The 6694-nt window shown below is 35.2% G+C and overlaps 1 long non-coding RNA gene across 1 annotated transcript in view; it reads left to right on the top strand.

The window, feature by feature from the left end:
- The window catches only part of LOC111086722, a 27640-nt gene that overhangs the window by 18148 nt on the left and 2798 nt on the right, over window positions 1-6694 (top strand). The gene's annotated exons all lie outside the window — the stretch shown is intronic.

The raw sequence follows: 6694 nt of genomic DNA, 5'->3' as shown, positions 1-6694 counted from the left end.
GACTAGCTACCTTCCCTCTAGTCTTTCACTACTAAATTAGGGATGGCTAGCACAGAGAGCCCTCATGTAGCTTTGCATGAAATTAAAAACAAAACTATTATTGCAGGCATGAATTAATTACTTGCAGAACAGCTGGCAAGTATTCAGAAAAGGATGAAAGCAAATAATTGATAAAAGACAAAGAATAAAATAAATATTAAATTGATAATTGAAATTCATCATTATTTAAATCAATACTTGTTTATGAAATGAGTGAATGGTTAGATAAATATGAAGCCTGATGCCAAAAAATATATTGAGAAAAACCAATTGGGGAATCCCAAAAAAAAGATACACTTGATAATAGTTTTATTTATATTACATCAGCAGAAGCAAAGGTTGACAACAAATTGAAAGAAAATGACAGATACACAGCAAAGGACACAGAAGTAGCAGAAGGGTAATTTTCTCATTTTGAAGAAGCTACAAAATGATATAATGAGACCAGAACTTGATATTTTGGATATTGGTTCATGGCTACAAAATATTGTTATAAGCATAATTTTTTATGTTGTAATTTAGATATTTGCTGGAAAGCACATTATGTTATAATACAAAAGTTTAATAATGTCAGCCTAGAAAGTTCTAAAAATGTTGATGTCACTTTTCTAGTAAATTCAAGGAGTAGATTATAAATACGAGACTCAGTGAAGCAAGAGAGAAGGATAGACTTGTTTCTAGTAAGTAGAGTGGATCAGCCAGATAGTGTTTTTATTTCAGCTAGTGATAAATCAGTCAGTGTTTTATTTTCAGTTATTTGATCGATTAGCCATGAAATTGTACCAGTTTTATTTTTATGTTGTTGTAGAACAGTTAGTGTGGCTGTAAATGTGGCCTAGAAATTACCACAATGTTTAAGTTTGTAGAAATATTATTGGAGGAAATAAACTAATTTGTTACCATCATGTAGAATGGATACTGAGTTATTTTACACCACATAATTAAAAAAATGCAAACGAAAGAATGACATTAGAACACCTATATTAGAAGTGGGATTATTTTGGTGAAAATAAGGTACAATTTTGAATATGCTTGAAGTTGAACTTCAACTGTTGAAGATGACAATCATAAGGTCAAACAGTGAGAGTGAAGTATTAGTTGAGATGATGAAATTATTAATACAGAACCAAGAAAAAAATTTAGAGAAAATTAAAAGAGAACAAGAGAAAAAAAAGAGAAAAATTGGCTCAAGAGCTCCAACCTAAAACACCGTCTACTACGAAATATTGAATAGGAGAACATATTTGGTATACATCTATTACCATTATTGTTGTGGCATCTGTTACTGAAGGACCTTCCTGGACTACTTCAATCATGACACTACCAAATCCAGTTTCATAATTTAGCTGCCCACTTCAGCATTGACCATCAAAAATCTATGTACTATGATGGGAAGGTGCAAAGAGAAAAATAGCAGGTTCAGTTCAAAGTAATTTCTAGAGTAAATGGGTGGAATAGTGAGCAACAAGCTATCCACCTTGCTGCATATTTAAAAATTACCAGCTTTGACAATATTATATAACATTCCAGTCAAGATCTGTAATGATTGTGAAGCATTGACAGCTGACTTATCCAAAATGTTTGAGGTGTTACACCAGAAAGAAGTAACCATAGCAAAGTTTTGGAACAGGTTATGAAGTAAAGAAGAGACCTTCGCCAGACTTCCATCAGATTTGGAAAGGATTGCCATATTATCTTACCCAGACACTCTTGGTGAAGTAATGGATTCATTGGCCTGTGACCATTATACAGACACCATAGCAGACAATGATATGAGAATCAGACTGAAGCAAAGAATCTGTGTAGTTGGCAATAGGATTAGAATCCACTAAGATTGCAGGTAAACAATTAAAGACACCATCTCAAAGCTATGGGATCATCAGATTGAACAGTATTGAAAGAGCAATTCATACTCTTGATAGTCCAGATGAAACAAAAAGAATTGGTTAAACAACTAGTTACACAGATGAAGGAAATAAGCCACAAGACAATACGTGTTTCAAGTGTAACTTAAAAGTACATGTTGCCAGAAATTGCAGACAAATGTTTGTATGGAATAAGAACTCCTCCCAAAAAGGATATCAGAAAAAGAGAATTTTAATAGATGTGGGAAACTTGATCATTATAGCTGAGACAAAGAATAATCTAAACTTGTTAAGACACCAAGGAGATATTACCCCAAGGATAGGTCTTCAAATCCCACCATTTTGAAGGAACTAACAAGACAAGGAAACCTGAATCAGCTGACCTTATGGAGCATAATTCAGCTGGGAATACCCAAATGAGATAAGAAGTTCATTATCTAAAGAAACCAGTTCACGAGTCCACATTTTTATTAATGGAAACTATTGCGATATGTTGATCGACACTGGTTCTACCACTACAATAGTTTGAACCAATTTGGTAATGAAAGGTAGGACACTGCTACAAGATAGGAAGAAAGAAAAGGTAATGATGTGAACAATAAGTGGATATAAAATTCCAGCAAGAGGAAAATTAAAAGTTTTATTTACTGTAGGAAATATCTATATTTCATGATGTGCAGTTAATTGATATTGAGGAAGAGTGCATATTGGAAACTTGACTTCATGCAAAGGCATGGATGCAAGAGTAGACTAGCTTTGTAGCATATGACCAGGAAATCCCTGTGCACTGCATGGCAATTACTACACCAAAGGTTGGACTTCCTGTGGCAAGAAGGAGATCCATCATTTCGCCACCAAGAAATGAAGTACTTGAAACAGGATTCGTTAAAAATACGTTTACATCTAGTGACTAGGCTGTAACAGAACCAAACATCTCAATGTATCCTGATGGATTAATGGTTGGTAGAATTACATTCGATCTGAAGAACAAAGGTAAAATTGTTAGGGACATGAACACAACAAACCATAAAATTCATTTAATGTCTGGATAGAACATTGCAAGATGTGAGGCTGTACAAGTGGTACTTTCAAATGAAAGAACATCAGAAGTAGGTATCTTTGAAGAAAGATGTAGGAAGTCCAATATCAAGTCCTTACATAAGAAAATTTTACCACCTCATTTACAAAAACTGTATGGTGAGAGCTGTGGATGTCCAACAGTTGATCAGTTCCAGAGATTACACAACTTGCTCACAGAATATAAAGACAACTTCTGCTGTAGAACTCGTGACTTAGGATGAACAAATAAAAATCTCACAAAATTGATCCTGGAGATGCAGCCCCAATACACTACCTAGTCAGACTAATCCCACTTGCAATACAGACTAAGGTTTTCAAAGAAATAAAAGCAATGAAGGAACAAGGAGATGATGGAACCGAATACCAGTCCTTTGGCACAGCATATTGTACTTGTGTGAAGAAGGATGGTACTACAAGGTTTTCAGTTTACTGGTAGGTGAATGAAATAACAAAAATGATGCCTCCTCAGTGCTAAGGATTGACTCTACTTTGGATACTCTATCTAGATCAAAATGGTTTTCAACATTGGATCTTAAGACTGGATATTGACAAAGCAAGTAGAGAGAAGACCCTCCTTACCACGGGAAATGAAAAGCAGCTATTTGTCATGTTACTATAAGGATTATTTAATTCTCTTTTTGTATTTCAATTATTAATGAAATATACTCTGTTCTGAACTACTATGAAATGTCTTACTCAACTACTTGGATGGTATTATCACACATTGGAAGATATTTAGTAATTCGTATGAATGGGCAAAGAGGGTTCTAGATTGGTTGAGAAAAGAGAACCTTAAGGTGAATTCCAAGAAGTGTGAATTATTGCAAGCATTCATCGAACTGAAGAAGGAATTGGCTAATACTCCTTTATTGATATACACAATTTTGGAAGATCCAATTATTTTAGATATAGGTGCCAGTGATTTTGTAATGGAGCAGCTTTGTCACAAGTACAACACACATAAAAAATATGAATACCTACTATATCAAGGCAACAAATGCTGCAGATAGGAGCCATTGTAAAACTCGAAAAGAGCTACTAAGTGTTGTTTGAGCCCTGAGTTATCTTCACTCTCTTGTAGGCATAATGAATAATACTGTGTCAAGTACATTTTTCTCTATGGATTATATGGAGCAATTGTTTGCCACAAAGGGGTTTTTGCACTGTTCTTGATCCATTGAACAATAGGTTTCAAGCTTTTATCTTTTGATGAGCATCTTTCAATTGAGAGTTGAACAACATCAATTCTTTATCATCACTTGTGGATGTCCCATCTTGAACTATACCTGTTTTGCCTCCTCTTTTCATAGTGTTTACATTATTCATTTAAATGTGGTTTTGAGACAACGTATCAGCATTTTCATGGTTCCATGCATGATATTAAAGTTGAACTGCTGGAGTGTTTTGAGCCATTTTGCTCTCTGGGTTGCAAAAATTCATCAGTAACTTCAATGCTGTACAATCTATTTGGAGATAGACCTTTGTCTGTATAGATAATGACTTTTTATTTAGGAAATGGGAAAATACCATTGAACAGAAATAACAACTAGAGTTAGTACTTTTACAGGCTCTACATTCTGAAGCACTTTGTCATCTCCATAACTTTCCAACAGTTGGACAGTTAGGTGCTAAGAAGACACTAAAAAGAGAAAAGGGTGCTTATCTTTGGTTGAATGCCAGAGATCTATATAGAATTGATGTAAATCATGTGAGTTACACTGTGTACAAAAATATCCACAAAAGAAGCTATAGCAGCATTGGTTGGAGCATCACACGAGAGACTTACCATTGATGTGCTTGGTCCTCTGCATTAGTATAACTGTGAGAATACCTCCATCATTATTGTAATGAGCTATTTTATGAAATGGCCAGAAACATGTTTTTCGAAACCAGGAAGCCGAAACTCTAACAATGAAACTCGTCAGTGAATTCATTTGAAGATTTGGGGTACCGATGGACTCCTCTGATCAAGGAAAGAAGTTTGTTTGTGGAAATTTGCCAGGTTCTTGGAATAAAAACAAGAACAACAGCCTTTCAGCCATCTTCCAACTGCATGCTGGAGAGATACAGCTTATACTTTTGAATCAATTAGTATTTTATGTATATGAACATCAGAAAACGTGGGATCAAAATGTTCCATTGCTAGTTTGTGAGTTGTACACGAAGCTACAGGCAACACATTATCATCACTGATGTTGTGAGAGAACTTTTAAGTTTCACTGGACGTTCTGTAATCTCATCGAGAGGATAGTCCCTCATCAAATTCTTATACAGAGTTTGCAGAGAATTGAAGGAACACCAATGAAGTCATACAGAAATGACTTAAATCATCTGGTGATAAAGTGAAAAGGGTATAGCTGTACAATCCACACCATAAAAATGGACGAACTCTAATGTTAATTAGATGTTGGAAAGGGTCATCTGTTATACCGTAAACCGTAAGAAATAAGTTAAACCATCGAGGATAGAGCTGCCAGTGGATTCGCTTGACTATCTACCTAGGGAGAACTCCCCCAGTGACAGGACAGGACAACACATGATGATAAGGGACAAGAGATAATCACATCTGCAAACCATGACCCTCAGGAAAGGAAATCACTACTATTAATTGCGAGTTGTATTGAACCACAGTACACGAAGCTACAGGCAACACATCATCAATCATTGATGTTTTGGGAGAGAACATTAGTGAATGACAATTTATTGTACTGTTTTATTTGTGCATTAGTGTTATTCAAGGACCTTTGAAATACAGAAAGGATTTTTATCTTATTTTAAATAATTTATTAAATGTTCAAGCTATGGATGTTCCTTATAGAAAAAAAGTGGCAGCAATTAAAAAATAATCAGGTTGCCTCACAAAGGGTCTAAAGGATAAAATTAAAGAAAAGCACTATAAACATAAATGTTTAAATTGACTGCAATGACGTGAGACTTGGGGGATATAGAAGATCAAGAGAGTTGATCAAACGGTTTGTATGTAATTAAGCACAAAGCTACACAATGGGCTATCTGTGCTCTGCCCACCACGAGTATCGAAACCCGGAGTCTAGCGTGTAAGTCCGCAGACATACCGCTGTGCCACTGGGGGGCTTGATCAAACGGAAAATTAGGAAATCGAGAAATATGAAGAAAGATTGGCTGAAAGTGTAAGAATTAATAGTAAGGATTTCTTCAAATATATTAAGAGTAAGCAAAATCTTAGGATGGGAGTAGGGCCTTTGAGGAATGATACAGGGAAGCAAATATCTGATGATTATGAGATGACTGGGTTATTAAATTTCACCTTTTCTTCAGTTTTTACTAGAGAAGATTTAAGTAATATTCCTAATCCTGAACAGTTGTTAGATAGAAACAAGATGATAACAATAATTCTGTACTTCTGAAGAAAAAACTGAAAAAATTATAAAGCTACTTGGTGGGATAACATTGTTGCGTCAGCGAGATCACGTGACTAGTGTCACGCCACCTATTTTCTAGAAATATCCTGTTCCTTCGTGAATGCCCTAACATTTACTAGCTATGTGTTAGTCTGGTATATATATAGGACGCTCACAACGTGACGGGACAATGTGTGTAGGTAATGAGTAATTGAACTGCAGAGACGTGAATTATAGTTTGTTATAGCGCGACTGTTGAAGTTGAGTGTGTCGTAAAGTTGTATTCGGAAGAATAACCAGTTTATTTAAGTAAAGGACTTGTGTCGCTAA

The sequence above is a fragment of the Limulus polyphemus genome, unplaced genomic scaffold (genome assembly GCF_000517525.1).
Source record: "Limulus polyphemus unplaced genomic scaffold, Limulus_polyphemus-2.1.2 Scaffold1357, whole genome shotgun sequence".
Lineage (NCBI taxonomy): Eukaryota > Metazoa > Arthropoda > Merostomata > Xiphosura > Limulidae > Limulus > Limulus polyphemus.
The sequence above is the reverse complement of the archived record's forward strand: the minus strand, read 5'-3'. Positions and strand labels throughout refer to the sequence as shown.